Source organism: Peromyscus maniculatus, chromosome 17 (genome assembly GCF_049852395.1).
Source record: "Peromyscus maniculatus bairdii isolate BWxNUB_F1_BW_parent chromosome 17, HU_Pman_BW_mat_3.1, whole genome shotgun sequence".
NCBI lineage: Eukaryota > Metazoa > Chordata > Mammalia > Rodentia > Cricetidae > Peromyscus > Peromyscus maniculatus.
The window spans coordinates 3122861-3138509 of record NC_134868.1 but is presented as its reverse complement, the minus strand read 5'-3'; positions in this window follow the sequence as shown (position 1 = coordinate 3138509).

The window sequence follows — 15649 nt, the reverse complement described above, 5'->3', positions numbered from 1 at the left end:
AGGCCTTCTGTAGTTTTTGTTGTTGTTGAAATCTAACTTTAAACCATGGTGGTCTGATAGAACACAGGAGGTTATTTCAATTGTTTTGTACCTGTTGAGATTTGCTTTGTGGCCAAATATGTGGTTGATTATACAGAAGATTCCATCTGGGGCTGAGAAGAAGGAATGGTCTTTTTTGTTAGGATGGAATAATCTGTAGATATTGATTAAGTCCTTTTGAGTCATCACATCAGTTAATTCCCTTATTTCTCTGTTAAGTTTCAATTTGACAGATCTATTCAGTGGTGAGAGTTGGGTGTTGAAGTCTCCCACTACTAATTTGTCGGGTTTTATGTATGGTTTAAGCTTTAGTAATGTTTCTTTTACATATGTTGGTTCCCTTGTGTTTGGGGCATAAATGTTCAGAATTGAAACTTCATTTTAGTGTATGTTTCCTGTGATGAGTATGTAATGTTCTTCTTGATCTCTTTTGATTGATTTTAGTTTGAAGTCTATTTTACTGGATATTAGGATGACTACACCAGCTTGCTTCTTAAGACCATTTGATTGGAAGGACTTTTCCCCGCCTTTTATTCTGAGGTAGTATCTATCTTTGAAATTGACGTGTGTTTCTTGTATGCAGCAGAAAGTTGGGTCCTGCTTTCATATCCATTCTGTTAGTCTGTGTCTTTTTATATGTGAATTAAGTCCATTGACATTGAGTTATGTTAGTTCCTGTTATCTTTTGGTGTTAGTGTGTGTGTACTTCTCTTCTTTGGGGTTTACCTCTGTGGGGTTATCTATTACCTGTGTTTTTGTGGGTGTATCTGACTTCCTTAGGTTGGAATTTTCCTTCTAGAGCTTTCTGTGGCTGAATTTTTGGATAAGTATTGTTTAAATCTGGATTTGTCTTGGAATGTCTTGTTCACTCCATCTATGGTGATTGAAACTTTGCTGGGTATATTAGTCTTCGCTGACATCCATGGTCTCAGAGCAGTCCAGAAGTAGAAACTATCCAGATGCTCATCATCAATGAGTGAAAAAATACAATGTGGTTCAGTCCTTCTATGGCATATTGTTCACCATGAAGTAATACATGCAATCCTTTGGCCATGAGTTTGCCAGCCTTCTGTAGGTGGAAGAAAATCTCTTATACAATCCCCTTACAGAGACAAAAGGTTTATTTTGGCTCTTGTTTGTAGAGATTTTCTGATTTCCTGAGAAAAACTTTAGTAGTCACTGTAGCAGAAGGTCCTGCAGCAAAAGGACTTGGCAATAAAGCTGCAGTATCACTTTGATGTTTCTGAGATGATTTCAGAGCCCAGGCTAAGAAGAGATGCTGGAGGCAAGTGGATCCCCTGTAGCTGGATCTCTGTCCTTTTCAGTTTTTCTTGATAAGCATAGCTCTCAGAAATGCCAGGAAGGAACACTTCTGTGTGTTTTTCTGCCTCAGTCAACAAATACTTTTGTCCAGGAGACAATATGTTTGATATTCAGTGTATCTGAGGAACTGTGTTCCCCTTCTGAGATCTCTAGTACGTTCTGCATTTCTTGTCCCTTAGGTCTCCCCACAAATCTTCCTATTATAGCCTCAAACCTAGCAGGGGATGGATCAGTTGTGGAGGATGATGCATCCTCCTGCTTCCTTTTTGCAAGAACATCACTTTAGAGATATACTCCTACTCTTGGGCAGGTTTGCATGCAGCACACTCCTGTTGATTACAGGCTGTCTGTAGTGTGCATGGGTTTTCTGTGAGAAGGTTTCTCTGGTTATGAGCAGGTATAGAGGTTAACAAATTGAACCCAGGTGTGTTTCTGTGCTGTAGGACTAATCAGAGTCTTTACTACAGTGTTTTGTTGTCCCCTTTAGAAGGCCGCCATACAGTTATCAGCTTGCCCACAGTCACCTGGTATCTAATTAAGGACATGCAGATATCCCCTGAACTGTGATTTAGACATTGCTGTACTGTTTTCTGTTTGTTTGTTTGCTTGTTTGTTTTTGTTTCTGGACTACTGGAGAAAGGTGCTGTTTTTTTCTAGTCTTGCATAGTATGTATTTCCCAGTTCAACTTCTAGCAGTTTTAATGGATGAGAAAAAATCCAAGCCAGATGTGCTCTGACTCTTCTTCCTTGGGAATGCAGGGACTGTCACAAGCTGAACAGCTGACAAGGCAGGTCCCCACCAGTCCCATGTCCCAGATCCCTTTCTCCTTGTTTGAAATAGTCTGGCATGTCAGCAGGGAAAACTCCCATGGCCAGGCTCCCCACCAAAATCACCACATGGGACCCTACAATCTACAATACTCATCTTCCTGTCACCACAGTCTGCCAGCTCTCATTGGACCAAGAGTGGCTTTCTGAGACACAGAATCTGCCAGCTCTCACTGGACCAAGAGAGGCTTCCTAAGAAATAGAACTTACCAGCTCTGATTGGACCAAGAGTCCTGATAAAACCAAGAGTGGCTTTCTAAATTAGAGAGTCAGCTAGCTTGGATTGAGCCAAGAGCAGCTCCCTGAGATACAGAATCTGCCAGCTCCAATTAGATCAAGAGCTAGGATTGGACCCAGAGGGGACCCCTGAGACACAGACACAACAAGCACTGAGTGTCTGCTCAAACACAGACACCTATTGCACCTGTTAGAGGAACAGATGGGCAGACTCAATGAAAAAATACACACAACAGCATAGAGATCAATATGGCATCACCAGAACCTAGCCATCCTCCAACAGCAAGACCTAAACATCACAATGTAGAAGAAGCAGAGGAAAGTGAACTTAAAAGTAGCTTCATGAAGATGCTAGAGGCATTTAAAGAAAAAATAAAAAATTCTCTGGAAGAAATTGAGGGAAAGATAAACAAAAATTGCAAGAAATCAATAAATCCCTTACAGAAAGCCAAGAAAACCATTAAAAAGCAATGAAACAGGTGAGGAAAACAGTTCAAGACCTGAAAAGGGAAATAGAAACAATGAAGAAGACACAAAGAGAGGGAATGCTGGAATAGAAAATTGACTAAACAAACAGGAAACACAGATGCAAGTACAACCAACAGAATACAAGAGATGGAAGAGAGAATCTCTGGTGTAGAGGATACAATAGAGGAAATAGATTCATCAGTCAAAGAAAACACCAAAGCCAAAAAAGTCATAACACAAAACATCCAGGAAATCTGGGACACCATGAAAAGGCCAAACCTAAGAATAATAGGGATAGAGGAAGGAGAAGAATACCAACTCAAGGCATAGAAAATATATTCAGCAAGATCATAGAGGAAATCTTTCCCAACTTAAAGAAGGAAATGCATATGAAGATACAAGAAGCCTATAGAACACCAAACAGACTAGACCCCCCCCAAAAAAGTCCCCACACCACATAGAAATTAAACCACTAAACATCAAAATAAGGAAAGAATATTAAAAGCAGCAAAGGAAAAAGGCCAAGTGACTTATAAAGGCAGACCCATCAGAATAACACCCAATTTCTCAATAGAGACTTTGAAAGCCAGATTGGACCTGGACAGATGTAATGCAGACACTAAGAGACCATGGATGCCAGCCTAGACTAATATACCCAGCAAATTTTTCAATAATTATAGACGGAGTAATCAAGATATTCCAAGACAAAACCAGATTTAAACAATACCTATCCACAACTCCAGCCTTACAGAAAGCACTAGAAGGAAAATTCCAATTTAAGGAAGTCAGATACACCCACAAAAACATAGGCAATAGATAACCCCACAGCAATAAACCCCAAAGAAGAGAAATACACCCACACTACCACCAATAGATAACAGGAATTAGCAATCACTGGTCATTAATATCCCTTAATATCAATAGATTTAATTCACCTATAAAAAGACACAGACTAGCCAGGTGGTGGTGGCACATGCCTTTAATCCCAACACTCAGGAGGCAGAGCAGGCTGATCTCTGTGAGTTTGAGGCCAGCCTGGTCTACAAAGTGAGTTCCAGGAAAGGTGCAAAAGTACACAGAGAAACCCTGTATTGAAAAACAAAAAAAAAAAAATGTGGGGATAGGGGAACTCTCCTCCACTGCTGGTGGGAATGAAAGCTTGTACAACCACTTTGGAAATCAATATGCCACTTTCTTAGAAAATTGGGAATCAATCTCCCCCATGATCCAGCTATACCACTCTTGGGCATATACCCAAGGAATGCTCAATCATACCACAAGAGCACTTGCTCAGCTATGTTCATATCAGCATTGTTTGTAATAGCCAGAACCCGGAAACAACCTAGATGCCCTTCAACTGAAGAATGGATAAATAAAATGTGGTACATATACACAATGGAATACTACTCAGCAGAGAAAAACAATGACAGCATGAGGTTTGCAGGCAAATGGATGGATCTAGAAATAATCATCCTGAGTGAGGTAATCCAGACTCAGAAAGTCAAACATGGTATATACTCATTCATAGGAGGATACTAGATGTGGAACAAGGATGACTGGACTGCTACTCACATCACCAGGGAGGCTACCTGGGAAAAGGGACCTCAAGAAAGACACGGGGATCACCCAATGACAGAGAAATGGATGAGATCTACATGAACAACCTGGACGTGAGTGGGGGTAATGAAGGGCGAAGGTTGAGGGAAAGAGAGCTTAGGGGAATGGGAGATCCCAGATGGATCAAGAACAGAGAGGGAGAAGAAGGAATAGGAGACCATGATAAATGACCACAAAGTGCTAGAGAGGCCCACAGAAATCCACAAAGATGCCCCCACAATAGACTGCTGGCCATGATCGAGAGACAGCCAAACTGACCTACTCTGGTGATAGGATGGCCAAACACCCTAATTGTCGTGCTAGAAACCCCATCCAATGACTGAGGGAACTGGATACTGAGATCCATGGCTAGGCCCCAGGTGGAGCTCCAGGAATCCAATTGGCAAGAAAGAGGAGGGTTTATATGAGCAAGAATTGTTGAGACCAAGGTTGGATAAAGCACAGGGACAAATAGCCAAATGAATGGAAACACATGAAGTATGAACCAATGGCTGAGGAACCCCCAACCGGAATAGGCCCTCTGAATAGGTGAGGCAGTTGATTGGCTTGATCTGTTTGGGAGGCATCCAGGCAGTGGGACCGGGTCCTGTGCTCAGTGCATGAGTTGGCTGTTTGAAACCTGGGGCTTATGCAGGGACGCTTGGCTCGGTCTGGGAGGAAGGGACTGGATCTGCCTGGGCTGAGTCTACCAGGTTGATCTCAATCCTCTGGGGAGTCTTTGCCCTGGAGGAGATGGGAATGGGGGATGGGCTGGGAGGAAGGGGAGGGGGCCTGAAGGGGGGAGAACAAGGGAATCCATGGCTGACATGTAGAATTAAATTATATTGTAAGATAAAATAAAATTTAAAAAAAAAGACACAGACTAACAGAATGGATATGAAAGCAGGACCCAACTTTCTGCTGTACACAAGAAACACACATCAATTTCAAAGATAGACACTACCTCAGAATAAAAGGCTGGGAAAAGTCTTTCCAATCAAATGGTCTTAAGAAGCAAGCTGGTGTAGTCATCCTAATATCCAGCAAAATAGCCTTCAAATTAAAATCAATCAAAAGAGATGGAGAAGGACATTACATACTTATCATAGGAAACATACACTAAAATGAAGTTTCAATTCTGAACATTTATGCCCCAAACACAAGGGAACCCACATATATAAAAGGACCATTACTAAAGCTTAAATCATACATCAGACCCAACACATTAATAGTGGGAGACTTCAACACCCCACTCTCACCACTGCACAGATCTGCCAGCTCAAAACTTAAAAGAGAAATAAGAGACTTACCTGATGTTGTGGTGGTATTCTAATTGTACTGAAATGTGATTTTCATTGTATGTTAATAAATAAAGTTGTCCGGGGGTCAGAGCTATTAGAGCCATAGCAAGAGTGTGGCGGTGGTGGCACATGCCTTTAATCCCAGCACTTGGTAGAAAAGCTAGGTAGATCTCTGTGTGATCAGGGATACAGCCAGCATTGGAGACATATGCCTTTAAGATCTGGGGGGCTGTACATACAGGCAGTGATGAGGCAATCACATGTTTGGGTTTACAACCAATGAGAAGGCAGAACAAAAAGACTATGAAAAGACATACACACAGGAAGTAGGTCTCTTTCGGAGAGCTAGGACCACCGCAGGAGGAAGGGTGAGATTTTAGCTCTGAGCTCTGACCTCTTGGCTTTCTCTTTTACATTGGTTCTGTGTTTCTTATTTAATAAGATGTTTGGTTACATCTACATGATGTCATGACTCAAATGGACTTAATCAATATCTATAGAACATTCCACCCTAACAAAGAAGAATATACCTTCTTCTCAGCCTCCCATGGAACCTTCTCTAAAATCGACCACATGCTAGGACACAAAGCAAATCTCAACTATGTGGGAAAAAAAAAGGTTGGAATAACCTCCTGTGTTCTATCAGACCACTATAGTTTAAAGTTAGATTTCAACAACAACAAAAATTACAGAAAGCCCAAAATCTCATGGAAACCAAATAATGCTCAACAAGGAAGAAATAAAGAAAGAAATCAAAGACTTCTTAGAGTTCAGTGAAAATGATTGTACTACGTACTCAAACTTATGGGACACTATGAAAGCAGTGCTAAGAGGGAAATTCATAGCACTAAATGCCCACATAAAGAAGTTGGAGAAATCTCACACTATTAACTTAACAGCACACCTGAAAGCTCTAGAATGAGAAGAAGTAGAGTCACCCAGGAGGAATAGATTCCAGGAAATAATCAAATTGATGGGGAAACCTGCTGGGATGACCAAACCAAACTAGAGGGAACTCATGAAAGTTGCATCAGTGGCTGTGGAGCCTACATGGGATGGGACTAGGCCCTTTGCATGGTGAGACAGTTGTGTAGCTTGATCTGCTTGGGTGCCCCCAGTGGTAGGATCAGAATCCACCTGGTGCATGAGTGGGCTTTGTGGAGCCCACTACCTATGATGGGACACATCTTGCAGCCTTGAGGCAAGCCAAAAGGCTTGGATGTAGATGTAACAGTCTTATTAAATAAGAAACACAGAGCCAAATGCAGAGTTAAAAGCCCAAGAGGTCAGAGCAATATCTGAGAGCTGAGACTTAAAACTGCCTTCTTACCCTTCCTGCTGCTGCTGTCCTTCCCCTCAGCAAGAAACCTACTTCCTGTGTGTCTGTCTTTTTATTGACTTTCTATTCTGCCTTCCCATTGGTTGTAAACCCAACCACATGACCTCCTTGTCACTGCCTGTCTGTACAGACCTCCAGGTCTTCTACGGTTGATATTGAGATTAAAGGTGTGTGTCTCCATGCTGGCTGTATCCTTGAACACACAGAGATCTGTCTGTCATGTGATCTGGATTAAAGTTGTGCACCACCACTGCCCGGCTTCTGCTATAGTTTGCTATTAGCTCTGACCCCCAGGCAATTTTATTTATTAACATACAAATAAAATCACATTTCAGTACAAATAAAATATCACCATACTTGACTTGCCTCTACTTGATGTGCCTCCCCATGGGATGCCTTGCCTTTGTGTGGGTAGAAGTGAGAGGGGTATGTTTGGAGGGGGATGCTGGGGGAGGAGGGATGAGAGGGGCCTTTGATTGGTATGTAAAATGAATGAAAAAAATTCTTAATAAAAAAATTTTAGACTTTCTGGACAGTGAGACAGAAAGTGTTTGCTCCTGGCAGGACCAATTTACTTCAGAGAAGAGGATGGGCATTGAAGACATTCCATATGGAGTTTATCTTCTTCTGGGCAAAAGTATCCCTTTGGGCAAGAAACTGTTCTTGCCTGGACTGCTTGACAAAATGTTGTATTGACTGGACATGTAGGACCCACAGTAAGGTGACCACTGAACTTTGCAAGGTGAATGGTCCTTCAGGTTCCTGCTTCTCAGAGGAGAGTGCCAGATATTGTACAGGACACAGAGAAAAGTGAATGAGAGACTAGGCCTATGGACTGAAGACCGATGCCCCAACGCTGCAGAGGAACTTTGATGACTGTCCAGGCAGGCAGCTGTCTCTGTCTTTTCCAGAGTTTTGGAAATTGCTTACAATGTTCTTCCTGTTTTCTTAGGTACTATTATATCCTTCTGAAATTTTTGATGTATTTGAAACCTAGATAGTTATAATATGGTTTTCATTGGTTATGATAAGAGATAAGGTAGATATGAAATTTTGGACTCACAAATATAGGATAGATGAAATATTTTCTTTATTTTTTACAAAATACAAATAGACTAGATACTATAATTGTAATTCTTCCTTGATATATGTAATTTTACTAGGTTAAAGTTAAAACCTTCCTTTTGTTTAGACAGAAAAGGGGAAGTGATGGGGGAATGTCTTTCTGTGTGCTGTGAATATGTGTTGCTCTGATTGGTTGATAAATAAAGCAGTTTGGCCTATAGCAAGGCAGCTTAGAGGCAGGTGGCAAATTCAAAGAGAGAGACAGGAAGAAGGCCGAGAGAGACGCCAGCCCACCGTCCAGGAAGCAGCATGTAATGGCACACAGGTAAAGTCATGGAACATGTGGTGACATATAGATTAAGAGAAATGGGCTGAGTTTAAATGTAGGAGCTAGTCAGTAGTAGGCCTCACCAATGGCCAAGCAGTTTTTTAAAATAAATTTTTTATTAAGAGATTTTCTATTCATTTTACATACCAACCACAGATTCTGCTGTCTTCCCTCCTCTCACTCCCCCAGCCTTCCCCTCCAACCCACCCCCCATTCCCACCTCCTCCAAGGCAAAGTCTCCTCCCGTGGGGAGTCAGCATAGCCTGGTACACTCAGTTGAGGCAGGTACAAGCCCCTCCTTCCTGCACTAAGGCTACACAAAGTATCTCACTATAGGCACTAGGTTCCAAAAAGCGGCTCATGCACTAGGGATGGGTCCCATTCCCATTGCCTGGGGCTGCCCTGTACTGACCAAGCAGTTTTAATTAATATAAGTCTCTGTGTGTTTACTTGGGTCTGAGCAGTTGTGGACCAGGCAGGACACAGAAAAACTTCAACTACATGTAACATAGCTCATCCTTGGCCTTGGGAGGGCTTGGCTTACAAAGCCCCAAAGAAACATGACTACACTTGTCATGATAGGCTATTACAATCTGTGATTGCCTTTCTACCCTGTGTCCCAGGCCAGCTCCAGGGTATAGATAGCTCTTTGTTGCTAAATTTAAAGCAAGAGAATACTGCTTAGCTTAATTTTTTGGTGAGGATTTTAGCTTGTGTTTCATTTGCTTTTGGTTTTTGGTTTTCTTTGTTTTCGTTTGAGGTTTCCTTATTTATTTGTTGTTTCTTTTGTTCTTGTCATTGAATTGATATTTTGCTAATGCTGTACACTATCTATAATGACTGCCATTATAAGCCCCATTGAGTAAAATGACTGTATTTTTATGAATAAAAAAGCAATTTCCCACTCTTCTCTCTTTTGACTCTTCTTTAGTCTGGTTTGGTGTCACACTCCTGTAACCTCAGAACTCACAGGCAGAGATGGATCTCTGCAAGTTCCAGGCAGCTTGGCCTACACAGAGAATTCCCAGCCAGGGATCTCATGGCTACACAGGAGATGGTGTCCTGGATGTTGATGGTATTAACTACTCTGTGGATACCCACTTTATGATGGAAAATTATCCATGCTGTATCATTGAGGTTTGTTTGTTTCTTTAAGATTTATTTCTTTTATTTGTATTATGGGTATTTTTCCTGTTTAGTATCTGCACCACATGCATGCAGTTCTCTCAGTGACCAGAAGAAGGCATCAGATTCCACTTGGAACTGGAGTTATCCAGGACAGTTATCTGTTCTCTGGGTACTCTGGGAGAGCAACAAATTCTCTTAATGAATAAAGCATCTTTCCATCCCCAGTACTTGGTCCTTCCTGTCACGAGTGCTGTATTAATTAGACTGGGTCCTCCACAACAAAAGAGGGAAGTGTCTGGAGACCTGTAGGGACAGGTACATGAGACAGACATGTTAAATCTCTTAGGCTGCCAGGCATTCATGCAGGGAATTTTGGGGTTCAGGATTCTCCCCCAGCATCACTTATTATCAGCATTGAGTAGGTTTGTCACTTCTTATTTAGGATAACAAGGCATATTAGCTCCATCTGATGAAATGTAGTATTGAGGAGACCCTCCTGGGGGTGGAGATGGGGTAAGGGATGCCTTTTGATGCTCCAGCCAAGCACAGCTGGGAGGCAGCTTCGGAAGAGCCTGAGTGGATGGAGCCTGCAGCAGGGGCCACATGGCTCTGGTGGAAAGCATGTTTGTGCAAGGGTAGAACGGGATAGGGCTGGTTGGTGCTGGTCTTTTACAAGAGCCCATCTCGGAGTATATTGAGGAATGTGTCTTCCACGAGTACTTTATTCCCGTGAAGCTCCCCTGGAATACGTCTGACTTCTGAGACTGATGGAGAGTAAACATGCAGAGGAAGTAATCCCAGGGTTTGGGGGAGACAGGAGAAGGCCAGGGAGTCCATGCAAAACTATAGTCCTGTGATAGCAATCACCCCCCCCCCATTTCCCTAAAGCTTTGTGTACAAGTTAGCATTAACTGCCAACTTGACACAGCCTAGGATCACCTGAAAGAAAGGCTCAGGGGAGTAATTGTCTTTGTATAAGGTTGGTCCGTGGGCATATCTGTGATACAGGTATGTTTGGTTGCTATTTGGGTAGGAAAGACTGGCCATTGTGGGTGGTACCATTCCCTGGGCAAGTGGTCATGAGATACCTGAGGGTACCAGGTGAATATGAGCCTGGCAAGCAAGTCAGCAAGCACTATTCCTCCATGGTTCCTTGGATCTGAAGACGGGCCAGGAATGAGAGAGGCCTGTGGGGTGGGCCACTCAGGGGCAGGCCTCCAAGGTTGAGCTCAGGGAATGGTTGGGATCTAGCAGTTGGGCTCCAGTGGCTTTACCACCCAGACAGGGATAGAAGTTTGAGTGGGGGAACTACCTGGAAGTGAGTCAGGAGAGGTCAAGCTCAGCTGTGGAGGGGCCTTGGAGTACGTGGTCCCTACTCCAGCTTCTCCCTTCTCCTGCGTCTCCTCCTCTTCTTCAAGTAAGGCCTCAGCATCAGCTAACTTGGTCTGGAGCCAGGCTGCTAAGTACTGCCTTATCACTGGGGCCACAGGCAAGCAGTCCCGTCCCATGGATACCACTGTGGCCTCCTGGCTCCTGGCTGCTAGGCTGAGGCCCAGCTCTGCTCACAGCTCACCTCCCATGGGGATCCCCATTGTCATTTGGTAGGGCAGGGCAGGAGTGTGGGCCACCATGGAGCCATAAAGCCAGGAGCTGCTCGCCCTGGGTCAGCATAGCCACGACGCAGCAGAGGTTATATGCTCACAGTGCTGCAGGCCTCCAGAGTGCTAAGATGACCTCAGGAGCTGTGGTAGCTGGAGGAGGAGGCAGGGGGTGGCAAGGCAGAGCTACTGCTCCAGCTGCTCCTGGCCAAGGAGCATGGCCACTTCTAGGACCGGATCCTCTGCCAGATGAGAAGCAGCCTCACCTGCTGCCCATTCTCTACCTGAAGGGCATCATCAGACTATAACCTACCAAGGGCACAGGTGAGTGGCTGGTGGCTGTCCCGTGTGGCCCCTCAGGGCACCACTTCTTTCTGTAGTTGATCTGGGGGTGAGGATCTGGTAGCAGCCACTGCTCTCTTTCTACTGCCCAGGTGACTTTCTTGCTCAGTCCTTACAGGAGAGGAACTGATGACTGGACCTGAATTCACTCCTATTGCCTCTATCCTGAGATTCCCTGGGAAAAATAAAGCCTTGCCTTGTCTCTTGTGATTGCTACTGCTGCAGGGTCCTCCGGAGGACACCAGGTCTCCTCAGGTTCACCTAGGCCTCTCTTCAAACTGATGATATATGGGGTACAATCTCCTGAACCATCTTCCCCGACCCCGAACAGTGCATGAGTTCCCCTGGGCTGCACAAATTGCAGTGACGATGGCGAGAATTGCATAAGGAGGTCACCACCTGGTTCTCATAGGCGTGGGGTTCTGATGTTCTCAGCAAGGGGCTGCAGAATCTGCAGCCTTCTGGGTTGAATGCACATGAGGGTACAAGGCATCCCAGAGGTGTCCAGCGCTGTCATACATTTTGATGAGCTGAGCAGGAAGGAGAAGTACCAGCTTCTAATAGAAGGTGACAACCTGCAGGTGGCCATGGCCACCCATGTTGTGAAAGGAACCTAGATCTCTTTAAATAACACCTGTGAGGTGCCATCAGGTCTGGATCTTCAGCCAATGCCCAGCAGTTTCCTGACCCTGGCATTTGCTCACTCTTCCTCCAGATACACAGCCATTTGTTTTGGGAAACAGAGCAGAATATCCTTTCTGTTTGTCTTACAGGGAGGAAGTGGGAGTGGGTTAGCTCCTGGGAGACACTTTCTTCAATCACCTCAGCTCTCCTGGTGGAGAAAACTCAGGGTATTGAGGCTGCCCAGATAACTATCATCAATGAGATCAAATACAGGATGATCAACCCAGGCATGAACATGGACAGGAGGCACACGATGCTGCTCTCTGACCTGCAGACCTACAAGCTATGAGGGAGGCGAGGCTCCAGGTTACCGTGAGTCTTGAAGTTCACTCTCTGGCACACAAGGCCAGGAACTTCTATGGCATGTAAAGCACGCGGCTATGAGGACTGACCTGGACAGAAGGTAGTGTCACCACCAAACACCAATTGTGGTGATGGGGCCTGGTGTTCTGATAAATTCCCAGTGTGAGAATTCCCACACAGCCAGTTGTTGGAGAAGAAAAGCTGGAACAAGGCTTTTGTCCATGTCCTGAATTTTATGCTACACCAGTGTTGGCCATTACAAAAATCAGGACGCCCCATGGTGAGCTGGGGAGTCAGTTCCCCAGCCCAGTCCGCATGCTGCTCTTGCAGCTGTTACCAGGGAGTGTGGCGAGGGATGTGATTCAGTGGCAGAGGGACTGCCTAGAAAGTATGGCCTCTTTTTTGATCTCCATCACATGCACGCACACACACATGCACACACACACATGCACACACACATGCACACACACGCGCACACACATGCACACACACGCGCACACACACGCACACACACATGCACACATACGCATGCACGCACACACACATGCACACACACACACATGCACACACACACACATGCACACATACACATGCACGCGCACACACACATGCACACACACGTGCACACACACACAGCACACACGGGGAGGGGGAGGAGAGAGAATTAACTTGGTCTCAGATTGGGGTACAGGGGGAATCTGCATCTGCTGTGAGTTCTTTATTACTTCCCATAAAGAAGTTGATTTATTTTTCCATGGCCCTTTCCTGATAAGCCTGTGCTTCAGTGGGGGACTTTTAGAAATCAGAGGTGTTACTCAGTGGTAGAACAAGGCTGAGGTAAATATCTCAGGCCTGGGCTCACCATCAGCACTGAAAACAAACTAGGTCATGTGTGACAGTGGCATTCCCCGAAAGAGAGGTCATCTATAAGTTTGTGTTCCTTGGTCTGTCTACTTATTTGTTTGTGTGTTTGTTTTATTTGCATGCTCCATTTCCCTGTATCTCCCATACAAGTTTTATTTCTATTGGTTGGTCATGTGTACATGTGGGTGCATATTTTTGTAGGTGCCCTTGCATGCATGTGGAGGCCAGAAGTCAACCTTGGGTGCCATTTACTTTTGACCTTTGCCTTTTAACTAATTATGCATAACATGGATTTCATTATGATCTTTTCATGTATGTATAAGGCACACTTTTGTCATAATCACCTTCTGTTACTCTCTTATCCACTTCCTAAACCAGCTCATTCTCTTCCTTTTTTATTTAAAGAAACAATGAATCTCTTTAGGAATGCTTACAAGGGCAAGTGTTGAGGGTTATTTGCAGGAACATGGGCACCTTTACACTGTGCACACAATTGAAGAAAGTATCTGTCCCTGTCCCAACAGCTAACTGGCTATCAATCTTCAATGAGATGTGAGACTTCATGGATCCCTCCCTCCTCCAACATGCCAAGATGTTGACATAACTCCTCTTGTGAAGGTTAGCACCACATTTTCTTGACTGGAAGTACCTAAATTGTTCTTGAGCATAGTAAAGGAGAAGCTCTCCCCTTTTGAAAACTCAGATTCCTAATTCTTTGTGGCACAGCATCTGGGGTACAATTGAAAGACTCCATGTATTTTTAGGTCCACTGCATCATTGGCTATGAGGCTGTACCAATAGCCATCTGCCTTTAGTGGCACCATGAATATCTGCTTGGCTGGTTTTGTTGTTTCTGGTGTTGGGATATCTGCTGCTTTCTTTGGAACTTCTGGGAGTGGCTTGAGACCCTTCTGATCATCTCCCCTGACACAGGGTGAAGTCTTGATTATTGCCAGATTTGGCCTGGCCAAAGATGGAGTGTGTGCTGATGCTGTCCTTTGAGAAGACAGTTGACCATCTCTTTGATGCTGCCTTTTTTTTTGCAGAAAGACTCCTTATGTGGTAGCTTTGCAGTGTCCAAGGCCTATTGCTTACAGAACCAGTGGATTTTTTGTCTCCAGAGGCCAGCAAAGGCACCCTGCCCTGCCCTCCCCCATTGTGAGCTATGTTCAGTGTAGTAAGTTTGAGTTTCAAGAAGAAAAAGATGGAGCCCAGGCCAATGGGGACCTTTTAGCCCTTGAAGCTGTACTTGGCCATATTGACTAACACCCTCCATGTTGTTCAGGGTTGGCAAGATGTGGGCAGTGGAAGAGCCACCAGGTAACAGTAGGGTAGCCTGCGGTCCGTCCTCCTAGTAAGACACTGAGCATGCAATTCAATAGTCAAGTCCTCCCCAAACTGTGGGATACAGACTGAAGAGGGAGAGAGAAACACAGTGAGAGGAAGGCCTGGTTGTGCATGCCTTTAATTCCAGAACTCAGGAGGCAGAGAGTTCAAGGCCAGCTGGTTCTACATAATGTGTTCTAGGCAAGTCAAGGCTACGTAGTGTGACCCTGTCTTAAAAACACCAACCACAGCATCAAATTAAGGTGAAATGAAAAAAAAAATGGACACGATTAGAGTGGGGAGATTAAGGATGGGAGGATCCCAGTGATAAGCCAGAGTACAGCTGTCATAAACCAGGACTGGGACCTAGCACCCAGCCCTGACACAGGGACTGGGTCCTTACTAAAGGTTTGCAGCACCCTCTTCTTCATGCTTCTCTGCCACTGATCCCTTTGCAGCCTTGGCATAGCCTCTGTCCCCCACCCTACTTGAAAATGTCCCTTGTTTCTATGTCCAGAGCTCTGTGGCCCAAATACTAGTTCTCACAATTCATCAGGGTTAGTTTGGCTCTTTGACTCTCTGGTGCTGCTGTCTTTGGCACCAACTTAGAATGCATTGGCTTCTTTATTGCTTCCTGTAGAATCTAACCTGTAGCACAGAACCAATACTTAGAGCTTCTAAGAGTTGAGCAGGAGGAGGAAGGAGAGGAGCTATTCACCCATCCTTTCTGAAGTTGGTGGAAGCCTGCCCGAGTGTTCTGAGAAAGGCACTAGTACCCTTGGCCCTGTACTTCCAAAGCAGGTGTTATCTTTATTTCTAGACGCTAAGCTACAGAAGGCAGGTGGCAGGTTCACTATCTCCTAATCATATGCAGGGCTTT